The sequence below is a fragment of the Canis aureus genome, chromosome 22 (genome assembly GCF_053574225.1).
Source record: "Canis aureus isolate CA01 chromosome 22, VMU_Caureus_v.1.0, whole genome shotgun sequence".
Classification (NCBI taxonomy): Eukaryota; Metazoa; Chordata; class Mammalia; order Carnivora; family Canidae; genus Canis; species Canis aureus.
The window spans coordinates 24262919-24276359 of record NC_135632.1 but is presented as its reverse complement, the minus strand read 5'-3'; the positions used below and the strand labels follow the sequence as shown (position 1 = coordinate 24276359).

Below are 13441 nucleotides of genomic sequence, written 5' to 3'. Positions count from 1 at the left end.
TTTCCCTTGCTGCCTTGACCATCATTTCCCTCTGCAAGACTAATCAATGTCCTGTGTGCACCAGGTATACACACTCTAGGTAGACCATAATGACTTCACACAGAACTCCTTCGGAAAAGGCTCTATTGTTTAATGAGTGTGGCTTGCATCAATCCTTGTTTTAAGAAGGCTCTTAGGACCATGGTGTTTGTTCTTGCCACGACGAAGGGCTATGGAAGCCCATTTTACCAACTAATTCTGAAGCTTTCACCAAATCCTCTAGTGGTTTTGAAATTCTCTGCATAGTGAAGCATGAGGTAAAGCAGAATCATCTTCTTGGAATGGAGCCACAGAAGCAGAGAAATGGATATAGGCTAGAGAAGACCTAAGAATCTACCGAGGACTCTTAGATCAGGTCATCATGAGAATATATGCCTTTGAGTGTCTTCTATTAGTAGAATCATTAGTTTAATCAAATCCTAATTGTTATAACAATAACAACTAATGTCCCCTGAACCTTTATTCTATGCCATGTACTTTTATATACTGTGTCAGTCCAGGTCCTCTGGGAAGCAGATGACAAGACAGAATTGGGGAAAGCCTCAAACCACAATGCTGGTCTACATCTTTGAGGACAAGGATGGAGGGAGAAGGAGGACTAGATGACATCCTCAGGTGCAGGGCAGCTCTAAAAAAGTCTTCACAGCTCTGGTAAGAGAGCCCCAGGGCAAAAACTGCCTTGCCCACCAGAGGAGATCAAACTGGGCAGGAATGGCCTGGCTCTAGTATCCCCACACTCCACCTGGCTGGGTGCTTCCAGGGAAGAGCCGATCCTGAGGGGGCAGCAGCTGGGGGTAGTCACCTACACTGGCAGCAGGCTGGCTCTTGAAGAGAAATGTAAATGGTGCACCCCCGGCTACTGGCACTTTCGTTTAATTCTTACAAGTTGGCCCTTTGATGCGTGTATTCTAGTTGAAGTACATCAAGCTGGAATTTAACTGACTGGACTCAAACAGGGGAGAAGGTGAGAGTGAGGAAAGGCAGAGAAGGGCCAAGAGAAAGGAAGAGAATGTAAGTTAGTGATTTCAGGTCAGTTCTGCCTAACATTTTACCAAAAGGCAGATGTCCCAGATGGAGAAAGAGCCGAAAGCTGTAAATCCAGAATCCCGCGCTGCCTCTCAGGGCTCATGTGTCTCTCAGATTGAGAACCTCTTGGTGCTTTGAATTATTGCCCTAGACTTCTAGTATTTAAAGCTACATGTTCTTCATACAATGCAGTTCCTAAGTGCAAGTCAGTTCTTTCATTTGGTGCTCAAAAGGAAACAGCATATTTTGTCTATCATTAGTTACTGTATTAAGCACTGACTTTAAAACTCAGGTCCCTTGAAAGATGAGACTGTTGTGATCTCCTCACTTTGCACAAGAGGAATCTGAGGCTCAGTGAAGGGAACACAGCTGGCAAGTAGCCACACAGCTAGCAAGTAGCAGAGCTGCAGATCTGACACTTCTTTTAGCCACTTCTTTGTACAGTATTTTCCTGGCACAACAGCTTAACTATAGCAGTTATAATCCCTCCTCCATGATGATTGGGTAAACACATTAGATGCCAGGGGATAGCAAAAGGGCCACTGCATTATCTAGTCTGGTTCTACTGAACAGAATTACTGAGCTATGCACAAAGCAAAAGTTATACTGCGCCTTGGAGAAGTGCTGAGTTGTGAAAATTGAAACAAAAAAAGAGCCTGCCTCCCACATCTGGTATAGGATACAGAATTCTCTCCTCCTGCTATCTTTTTGTTTGTTTGTTTTAGTAGAAGATGCCAGAACTCTTGAGTCCAAATTGTAGGGCTGATTTAACTACTATTTTGCATGCACTGACTTAATCAATTTAACTTCATGCATGAGGGGAAGCAGTTTTTGTCTTGAAGTGACCGTAGAGGTCATCAGTTGTAAGAAGCACTGTAAATAGCCCCACTATTTAACATCTCTCCATCAGCATCCCCTGACCTTCGTCCCAGGCTGGAAAGCAGCTAGCCTGGTTGAGGTGTTAGAGAAACTCAGCAGTCTCATGTGTCACCCTTCCAGGTAACAGGCCTTCTGTAGATCTAGGTCGCGTTGCTGAAAGGAGTCACTTTGATGAGACAGTTTCCATTCTCGTTCCTGTTCCAGCTCTCACTTCCATCATGGCTGTCCTGCCTTCCCTCTCTACTATTTCTTGTCCAAGCCAAAGCATAGTGCATTGCTGGTCAGACAGGGACCAGCAAACCTTGCCCTGGGACATAGGCACTGTGGGCTTTGTAGATCTAGTCCCTAAATCTGTTAAATCAAATCCACTATTGTATTGAAGATCACACCTACACTTTCACCCCAATCCCAAAGAATGGAGGGAAAAAAAAGAAGGCGATGGGGTGGATGAAGACAAAGCAAAACTTAGTGGGAGTGCAAAGAGTCTGTGTACTCCTATCAGTGTGGAGGGTAGGAGCCTCCACTAGCCTCCCCCACATCCATGTTGGGAGCTGAGCAGAGGTCTGCAACAGCTGGGGCAGGAAAGGGACAGTGAGCAACCTGCACTGTGCTCTCCTGTGCTACTCCTAGAGCTGGGGGTGAACATGGTGGAACAGTGTATGCTGGTTTTGTAAAGTTGGTAAGCCTAGTTGGCATGGCACCTTTGGGGCTTCTCCTAAACAGCCCTTGCAAACACATGGCCCATCCCACTATTCTGTGATTCAGTTACACAGAGAAATTAATTTTATTTTCTGAATATTTTATTCATGGGGAAAGAGTGAACACCATTTCATGATGTCTAGGAAGAAAGGAGTATGACACATCTAGGACATTGTTGGAGGTACGGTCCTTTCTACATAACTGCTAATCTGGAAGTGGTCCATGTCATACCAGAGAAAGTAGTCATCATTCTTAATAAAACAGAGCTAGCCTTGCAGCACGTCAGGTGCCACGCTAAGGCCTTTATGTGCCTTATCCCATTTTATACTCACAAGTACTTTACAGAGTTAACATCTTCCCATCCCACTTTACAAAGGGGAAAGTGCCAAATGGAAAGAAAGAATAACTAATTTGACCAACGTCACCTAGTCCATTGACAGGGCTGGAATACAAACCAGCAGATGCTCCTTGTCAACTAGGAGACAGTTGGGGTGAGTGTAGAACTGAATGTAGAAGCTAGTAAAGGAGAGGAAAAGAAGATTCTAGGGACCTCAGGGACAGCTCCAAAATGTGTGAGAACATGATCGGATGATTTAAAATCATGTTGAAAACACAGGACTATGTTTTCTATGTACTCTGTGGGATTCATATAGCAATAAAGCTAGAGCTGGAGTCAAAAATAGTAACGTGCAGTAAAGAAGTGTGTATGACAAGGGCTACCTTTTGGAACATGAACCAATAAACATTCCTTAAATTGCAGGACTTTCTTCCCTAGACTACTGAACATGTGTCATGAAAAGAGATAAATAGTTCATCAAGAGCAAGTGAGCTTTTAGGAGAGAAAGGGTGGATTGGGGGCAGGCTCCCCCACCCCACACTGCTGCCACTTGATAAATGGATCACAGCAAAGGTACCACCCACCCCAGCTCCTGAAAAATTCATTGCCCAAGTTCCTGGGTGGGCGCCGTGATGCCACTCCCAACGACCCTGCTTTCTTTTCTCTTCTCTCCATCCTTTACATTTCTAAACTGCGATCCAAAATGTCTTAAGAGCTCTGTATAGGATACCTGTGAATGTCTTTGAAACCCAGAAGCAACCTCACGGATACCGATGTGCCACGGGCCTAGGCATTAATAAGAGACAGCTGCAGTGAGGTTTTAATAATGTAGAGTAAACAAGGCATTAGCAGTGAAATGTGGACACATTGACAGTCACGTATCAGTGACTCCAAATTCAGTGACAGAGGCATTTAGTGTTACAGGAGCCTGGGGGCTTATTTGCAGTTTGAGTTTTGCAGATGTGGCTCTGTGTTCCCATCACTGCACACACTCTGAGACCTTTTTTCCTTGACAGAAGGTGACCATTGGCAGTGAGATAAGAGTGAAGACGTCAGCTTACTGATTTCAGGGCAGCCTCCACCAAGGCACCATCCGCTTTGTCCTGTGGCTTTGTACTAAACGGCACCCTCTGTCTTCCTATGAATTATGAATGCAAATAAGCAACGGCTTGCCTTCTAATGAGATTGAAGAGAGATGTGAAAGGTACTTCTCTGAGTGTGTAGAAAGTGGATAAGGTCACCTTGGTGTTTTGGTTTCTGTAACTTAATGACATTTTTCAGGATGTAGTGGAAATAGTTTGAAGGAGAGTGTGCAGTAGTGTAGTAAAGCAGCTTGCGGGAAAGAACACGGGTGGGTTGTTGCTTAGATCATACATTATCTATCACATATTTGAGTGTTCTAGGTGCTGGGTTTAAGGTAGTGAAAAACAGTCACAATGCCATCTTCATGGACATCTCACCCATTCTCATGTATTTACAGAGTATCCATAGACTGTCAACTCCCAAATGTGTGTCTTCCATTCTTCCCATTCTTCAGCTCTGTCTCCCCATAACTCCAGATTCACATACCCCATCTGCCCAGGAGTGGGGATAGGTGTCATATGGACTTCTAATAGACATCCTAAACTAAGCATGTCCAAAAGTGAACGAATACACACCAGCCCCAGTCCACATCAGCTCCTCCTGAGTCAACCTTGACTCACGACCTTTCACTCACATTCCACTTCCAATCCATAAGCAAAACCTATTGACTTGATCTTTAGAATATGATCACTACTTAGCACCTCTATTCCAATTGCTGGAGCCACCATCACCTCCCCAGTGTATGATTGCAATAGCTTCTAACTGGTCTCCCAGTTACCCTCCCCGCCATACCTCACTCAAACTAAAAGGCATGAGTCTGTTCAAAATGGTCTTGCAGCATCCCATCATCACCCATGGAAGAGCCCCTCCCTTCCATCACTGTGAGAATTGCCCTTGCCCACCCCACTGTAGTCATATTAGTCTCCTTCCTGTTTCTGGAATACACCAGGCATGTTCCTGCCATAGAAAGCCTGGAATGCCCTCCCCTCCAGATACACAAATTATTTTGCTCCCTCTTTACCTTCAGGTCTGTGCTTATATGCTGTCATATTGGGGAGGACTCAGAGTACTTAGATAAAATAGCACTTACTGGCCTGAGAAGTCTTGTGTCCTTTCCCTGCTTTATTTTCTCCATAGACCTTATTACCATCTGACCTACCACTGTTTACTTGCTTCTTCATTTATGGTCTGTCTTCCCCTACTAAAATAGTAGGGCAAAGATTCTGTTTGTATCACTGCTGTATTCCCAAGCACCTTGAACAGTGTTTAGCACAGGGCAAATACTGAGCAGATATATTGTGAGATAAATGGATGAATGAATGCCTGCATGGATAGTCTAGTGGTACAGGCAGCCCATAAGCCAGTAGGCAAACATCTAGAGCAATAAGGAAAGGAAGAGGTTAAAGTGATGGAGGAAATGGGCTTTAGGAGGGGCGGTGGGGACACCAAACTGAGAGAGGAATCAGGAAGTTTCTAGAAGAGGGGTTTTCAGCTATAACCTGAAGGATGGAAAAAGCCAGCCCCTTGATGTAAAGAAACAGAAATGAGAGAGGAGTATTTCATAGAGGGGGAAGGGTGTATAAGAAGGCTCGGGTCATAAAAGGACTTGGCAACTTTGAGAAATTGCATAGTAAGCAAGAGGATCGATGCTTTTGGAGAAGTCAGGCCAGCGGTAGCTACATCATGAAGGTCTTGTAAGGAGAGTGGATTTTATTTTAGGTACAAGACTAATCCAGTGAAGGGCAAGTGAAATAAAGTCTTAAAATGAGTCCATGGCAGTAGAAATAGGAATAACAGTGGCAGTGGAAGGTGGGGTTTGGCTGGAAGGGGGCTTGGGGTAAATTTCAGGGATGATAGAGGTGTTCTTTATCTTGTTTGGGGTGGTGGCTACATGGGTATCTTACACTGAAAATCTGGCATTTCGTTGCATGCAATTTACCTGATAAAAATAATACACCATCAACGATGTCATGAAGACAAAAAAAAAAAAAACTACCAAAAAAACTACACCAGAAATGTGATACTCATACATATATAATGACACTTGTAAGTCAGCCTGTATTGAGGCTGCTTCTTTGACTCCTTATAGCCTGTGCATGACTTTTTAGCTTCAAGGAGGTCCTGGGTACACTCAAATAAGTGTCTTGGGAAAAAAGGGTGAGTCTAGATTGACTGAGCATGAGTGGGGTAAAGGGTTCCATATGGTTTGGTTTCACCCTGTGAGACTCTGACAACACAGGTGCCCAAGAAGTAAGAGAAATCAGCCCCTTCACATCATCACACCCACTGACATAGGGACGCTTGAGGGGGAGGATGTGCCCAATGGTCTGAGTTAGATGAAGCCTGGCTGAACTCCTTTCTGTGGCTGGAGCTATATAGATGCTTATGTCCACTTTATCCATATGTTTATAGATCTTTGCTTGGGATTGTTCCACAGACAGAAATGGTGTCGGGCCTGGCAGCACACCATGTAGTATCCATTCCCACTTATCCTGAGCAGCCTTCCGCCCCAGGAAACATAAAACACTTCCTAGCTGTGAAGCTGTTTATGTCTGGGTTGCTAACTGTCCAGCCTTCTGTGTGTATGCCTTTGGGAGTCAGCATTGCGCACCCGCCAGGAGAGCGCTGAGGCTGCTAGATGTAGACAGATGGTTGGGTTTTCACCACCTCAAGGTGTGGGGCAGGAAGCAGAAGAACCCCCCTCTGGGAGGTTCTTGAGAATGTCTAAAGATAGATGTACAATTGCTAAGGGCTATTGGTACCCAAACTGAGCCCTCATCTGAAAGTAAGGTCTTCTGACAGGTAGTTACCATTCATTCATTCATTCATTCATTCACAATTCATTCTAAGAAGGGTACAATATTGTGAACTGGTTACCATTTTACTGATGTCACTGCTAGATCTCTTTATCCATATATATATATGAAGCTATATGTATATATAGCTTCAAAGAAAGCTGTGTAAGTGAACATTGAAACTTCTCAAGTTTCAGACTTATGTAACATTTCTCTTAAATAAGTGCTTTGTTTCTTTTTTAGCCAACTTACAGTTCTTTATCTCTCATTGAATGAGAGGAAGACATTCACAGGGGAAACATGGAAGAGTGAAGGACACAATGTCTTTACCTCTCTGCCTTGCCTCACTCTGGCTCCTTTCTCTGTAATATCTTCTTCATCCAGATAAAGGTCAAGTGTCCTTAGACTTTGGACAACAAACCTCATGGGACTGGGCTTCTCTGTGAGTGGCTTCTCATTGCTTTGTTCCCTCAGGGGAATAAGTGACTGTCAGCGACAGCTTGAGAAACAAACTGCTTCAGAAAGAGATTTCTTCAACTGCATTATCCATTCCAACAATTTGAGCAGAAAGTTAAGCTGGGTTCCAAGCTGCTGAGCATATTGGTCATGTACCAAACAAACATTTTTGAGCATTTTGTTTAACAAACACATATTACAGTTAATATGTCACAGACATGGATCTATGCACTTTGGAGATGCTAACATTTATTCCTCCTAACAACCCATTTTATAGTTAGGGAACGTAAGGCATGAATAGGTTAAGTACCGGGGATCCCTGGGTGGCTCAGTGGTTTAGCGCCTGCCTTTGGCCCAGGGCGTGATCCTGGAGACCTGGGATCGAGTCCCGTATTGGGCTCCCTGCATGGAGCCTGCTTCTCCCTCTCTCTCTCTCTTTCTCTCTCTCTGTGTGTGTGTCTCATGAATAAATAAGTAAAATCTTAAAAAAAAAAAAAAATAGGTTAGGTACCGTGCTCAAGACACACAACTGGCAAATGGCAAAGCCAGATGTAAACTCAGTCAGGCTTTATCCAAAGCCCATGCCCCTAACCACTAGGCTGTGCCCCTCTCCCTTGGTCCATTCTGTCAGAGCCTTCACTTTGTGCCAGTGGCCAGCCTCCCCTCATGATCTGGATAAATCTTTTTTTTTTTAAGATTTTATTTATTTATTCATGAGACAGAGAGAGAGAGAGAGAGAGAGAGAATGAGAGAGAGAGAGAGGGGCAGAGGGAAGCAGGCTCCATGCAGGGAGCCCAACGTTGGACGTTGGACTTGATCCCGGGTCTCCAGGATCACGCCCTGGGCTGACAGCAGCGCTAAACTGCTGAGCCACTAGGGCTGCCTGATCTGGATAAATCTTAAATCCTATTCATTCCAGCCAGTTTGTCCATTAAACTCCACCAGGGATTGGTTTAAGAAGAATATGCAATCAATCCTGGTCAAAAAGTGTGAGGATATATTTTCTCAGGGAGGAGGGGGTCTGAGAGTGCATGGAGAGGAACATACTGGAGCTCTTTGTTTAAGCCAGTTTATGTAGGCTTTGGGTTACTTGTAGCTGAAACTGTCCTAGGTGATATAGATGATAAATTAAGATTCTTTTTCTTTTCCTAGCAGGAATATTGGTGTAGAAATATGGTTGTGTAGTTATTGGATTATATTTTCAAAATAGCTTCTTGTCAACTTTCAAATAAAAGTTTGAATTCCAAGGAACAAACCAATGCTTGTGATATGCACAAATGACAGTATTTGGGGCTTGCCTCTAAGAATTAACATGAAATGTAGGATGCTCCGTAGTTCTGGTTTGGTATAAACCTTGTAACGACATTTTGACTACCCTGGTCTGTTATGGAGTATCCATGTCCAGATGTTATTGAGAATTTGATTCATTGAGTCTATCAGAGTATTAGATTTGAATAAAATAATGCTCAGAAAAAATCTTCCTAGATTGGAAAACTACTTTTTTCCACACCCCTGAATTCTCTCTCTCTCTCTCTCTCTTTTTTTAAGTTAAATTTTCATTAGTATATATTGCAATATTGGTTTCAGGAGTAGAATTCAGTGATTCATTGATTACATACAATACTCAGTGCTCATCACAAGTACCCTCCTTAATACCCATCACCCATCTAGCCCATCCTCCTCCTTCTCTCTCCATCCCCTCAGTTTGTTCTCTATCATTAAGAGTCCTTTATGGGGATCCCTGGGTGGCACAGCGGTTTGGCGCCTGCCTTTGGCCCAGGGCGCGATCCTGGAGACCCGGGATCGAATCCCACATCAGGCTCCTGGTGCATGGAGCCTGCTTCTCTCTCTGCCTGTGTCTCTGCCTCTCTCTCTCTCTGTCTGTGACTTAAATAAATAAATAATAAATAAAATATTAAAAAAAAAAGAGTCCTTTATGGTTTGTTTCTCTCTCTCCTTTTCTTTTCCCCCTTCCTATATGTTCATCTGTATATATGTGCACCACACTTTCTTCATCTATTCATCAGTCAGTGGATATTTGGACTCTCTCCATAGTTTGGCTATTGTTGATAATGCTGCAGTAAACATTGAGGTGCATGTACCCCTTCAAATCTGTATTTTTGTGTCCTTTGGGTAAATACAGAGTAGTGCAATTGCTGGATCATAGGATAGTTCTATTTCTACCTTTTTGAGGAACCTCCATACTGTTCTTCAACGTGGCTGCACCAGTTTCCATTCGTACCAACAATGTGAGAGGGTTCCCCTTTCTCTGCATCCTCGCCAACACCTTTTGTTTCTTGTGTTGTTGATTTTAGCCATTCTGAGAGTTGTGAGGTGGTACCTCATCATGGTTTTGATTTGTGTTCCCTGATGATGAGTGATGTTGAGCATTTTTTCATGTGTCGTTGGCCACCTGTATGTCTTTTTGGAAAAGTATCTATTCATGTCCTCTGCCCATTTCTTAACTGGATTATTTGTTTTTTGGGGTGTTGAGTTTGATAAATTCTTTATGGACTTTGGAGACCAGCCTTTTATCAGATATGTCATTTGCAAAAATTCCATAGATTGCCTTTTAGTTTTGCTGATTGTTTCTTTCCTGTGCAAACCCCTTTTTAACATATGAAAATACATTTTATTATTTTGCTATATAGCATATTAGTGAATATACTCAATTGCATTTCTCAAATGGCAAATGAGACACAAGATAACATCTTTTTGATTCCTGAAAACCTCAGTATCATCTGTCTTTTGGAGGATCCAGTTTCCTACGACGTCTATGATACTGTTCACAAGGATACCAATGGTGCTTAGTAGTAAAGAACATTTTGCTAAGTTTTTCTATCATAAGTCCTTGCTCAAAGTGTTCATTTTTTTCTTCCAGTCTGGTTTTCAGCACTTGGTCATGTGTTTCTTCATTATTATGCACAGGATCTGGCCGAGGGATAGGTTTTGTATGCTCATATGGAATGTCCACAGAGGGTGGTAGCATACTATCGTCCTGCCGTCAGATGTCAAAGCAAGCTCTACTTTGCAATATAGTCATCTGGTAGAGGAGAATACATAGATTTATGACAAACACAATATAAAGCTCCATTTTGAATCGGAATTAAATGTTTCCAGACAGTTCTGTTTGATATTGCCCATTTTACTGCTGCCAATGCCATGGTGAATCAAGATGCTATTGGGTGGTGTAAAAGATGATTTGAAGAGAGATGGATTTTTTTTAAAGATTTTATTTATTTATTCATGATAGTCACACACAGAGAGAGAGAGAGAGAGAGAGAGAGAGAGAGGCAGAGACACAGGCAGAGGGAGAAGCAGGCTCCATGCACCGGGAGCCCGACGTGGGATTTGATCCCGGGTCTCCAGGATTGTGCCCTGGGCCAAAGGCAGGCGCTAAACTGCTGTGCCACCCAGGGATCCCCGAGAGATGGATTTTAAATTCTGCTTCCACGTGTAACTATTTTCATCCCTGTGTCAGCGGCACCACGATCCTGCCATTTTACCTCAATCTGGGTCCCAGAACGTGCAAACCCTTTTTATCTTGATGAAGTTGCAATAGCTCATTTTTGCTTTTGTTTCCCTTGCCTCCAGCAATGTGTCTAGCAAGAAGTTGCTGAGGTCAAAGAGGCTTCTACCTGTGTTCTCTAGGATTTTGTTTCACATTGCCGTCTTTCATCCATTTTGAGTTTATTTTTGTGTATGGTGTAAGGAAATGGTCTAATTTCATTCTTCTGCATGTTGCTATCCAGTTTTCCCAACATCATTTGTTGAAGAGACTTTTTCCATTGGATAGTCTTTTCTGCTTTGTCAAAGATTAGCTGACCATATAGTTGTGGGTCCATTCCCGGGTTCTCTATTCTGTTGCACTGATCAGTGTGTCTGTTTTTGTGCCAGGACCATACTGTCTTGATGATTACAGCTTTGTAATATAGATTGAAATCTGGGATCATGATGCCTCCAGTTTCGTTTTTCTTTTTCAGGATTGCTTTGGCTATTTGGGGTCTTTTGTGGTTCTATAAAATTTTAGGATTATTTGTTCTAGCTCTGTGAAAAATGCTGGCGCTATTTTGATAGGGATTGCATTAAATGTTTAGATTGCTTTTAGGTAGTATAGACATTTTAACAATGTTTGTTCTTCCAATACATGAGCATGGAATGCTATTCCATTTTGTTGTGTTCTCTTCAGGTTCTTTCTTAGGTACCACTTTAGTTAGGATTATTCCTAGATATGTTTTTGTTTTTGGTGCAATTGCAAATGGTATCAATTCCTTAATTTCTTTTTCTGCTGCTTTGTTATTGGTGTATAGAAATGCAACAGATTTCTGAACATTGATTTTTATATCCTCCAACTTTGCTGAATTAATGTATAAGTTCCACAATTTTTTTGTGGAGACTTTTGGGTTTTCTACATTAGAGTATCATGTTGTCTGCAAGTAGGAAAGTTTGACTTCTTCCTTACTGATTTGAATGCCTTTTATTTCATTTTGTTGTCTGATTACTGAGGCTAAGACTTCCAGTACTATGTTAAATAGTAATGGTGAGAGTGGGCATCCTTGTCATGTTCCTGACCATAGCCTCTTAGTTTTCCCCATTGAGGATGATATTGGCTGTGGGGGTTTTTATATACCTTTATGATGCTGAGATATGTTTCATTTATCCCTACTTTGTTGAGGGTTTTTATCAAGAATGGACATTATATTTTCTCAAATGCTTTTTCTGCATCTATTGACAAGATTGTTTGGCTTTTATTCTTTCTTTTATTAATGTATACACCACTGAATTCTTTATGGTTGGGAGATTTTTATGTTTTTCAGGAATCAGAATTCTCTAATTATACCAATAGTAAGTTGAGTAGGGAAGCAACAGAATTGGTTGGCAATTATAGGTGGTTGGATTTTTGTTTTCGTTTTTATGGCCCAGAGAGTCTTCAGGACATGAAAAGAGTGTTATTGAAAACTAACATTTAATTGAATTTTTGATTTCCAGTGTATGCAATATTCAAAATATTAAAGTATCTGACACAGAAGACTTCAATAATAAATGTGATTCTTTTGAGTTTTGTCACTCTCTAATTCATCATGAACATATCTAGTACTGTATACACCAAAGTTCTTCACATATTTCTTAAATGAAAACAAGAGTAAAAAAAAAAAAAAAAAAAAAAAAAAAAAAAAAAAAAAAAAAGAAAACAAGAGTAAAGGGGAGATTTTGCTATTGTTTCAGACATGTATTATGTATAAAGTATCTAATATATTAATACCTATGGTTTTTGTGTAAGTTCTATAGTTATACCTTACACACACACATATATGGACATATACATCCCACTATTCTAAATGTAAAGCTCAGCAAAGAAAAGACATCATGTTCTTGAAGCCATGCAGAGAAGGAGAAATGTCTTAGTCTTAATACTTAAATAGTCCTTCGTGGAAATTACCTTGATTCTTCATGAAGATAACTTCTGAGTTGTGGAATATATATACATTGCAATCAATTAGAAGTCTATAGACTCATATCTATAATAGAATGCGACAAATATCATGGTGCCAAGTGATTCCATGTCAGTACAGTGGGCATTTTGCCCTCTAGGAGTATTTGGAAGTTTTTTTTTTTAAGATTTTATTTATTTATTCATGTGCAACACAAAGAGAGACAGAGACACAGGCAGAGGGAGAAGCAGGCTCCATGCAGGAAGCCCAATGCGGGACCCAATCCCCGGTCTCCAGGATCATGCCCTGGGCTGCAGGCGGTGCCAAACTGCTGCACCACCGGTGCTACCCTATTTGGAAATTTCTAATGACATGTTTAATTGTCACAACTTGGGTGAGGGGGGGTACTGGTAGTAGGTGAATGCCAAGGATACTGCCAAACATCCTACAACACACACAATGGTCCCCCACACCAAGAATTACCCAGCCCAACATGTCACTAGTGCTGAAGTTGAAAAATCTTGAGTTAGTAAAATAGGTGCTTGTGGAAATTCTTCCCAGCTTAAAGTAACATTCACACTAATTGAATAAATGAGAATTCTCTAAAGATAAACAGATCTTTCTAGTACAATCTTCATGGCAGGCTCATTAAAGTAGTCTAGCACCAATCATTCTTATTGCTAAAGTTTGCTCTT

General features: G+C 41.7%; 1 protein-coding gene and 1 pseudogene across 21 annotated transcripts in view; one reads left to right on the top strand and one right to left on the bottom strand.

The window, feature by feature from the left end:
- NEK11 (NIMA related kinase 11) overlaps window positions 1-13441 on the top strand; it is a 256069-nt gene that overhangs the window by 156494 nt on the left and 86134 nt on the right. The window lies entirely within an intron of this gene.
- On the bottom strand, window positions 9968-10517 carry LOC144293908 (large ribosomal subunit protein mL42 pseudogene; annotated as a pseudogene).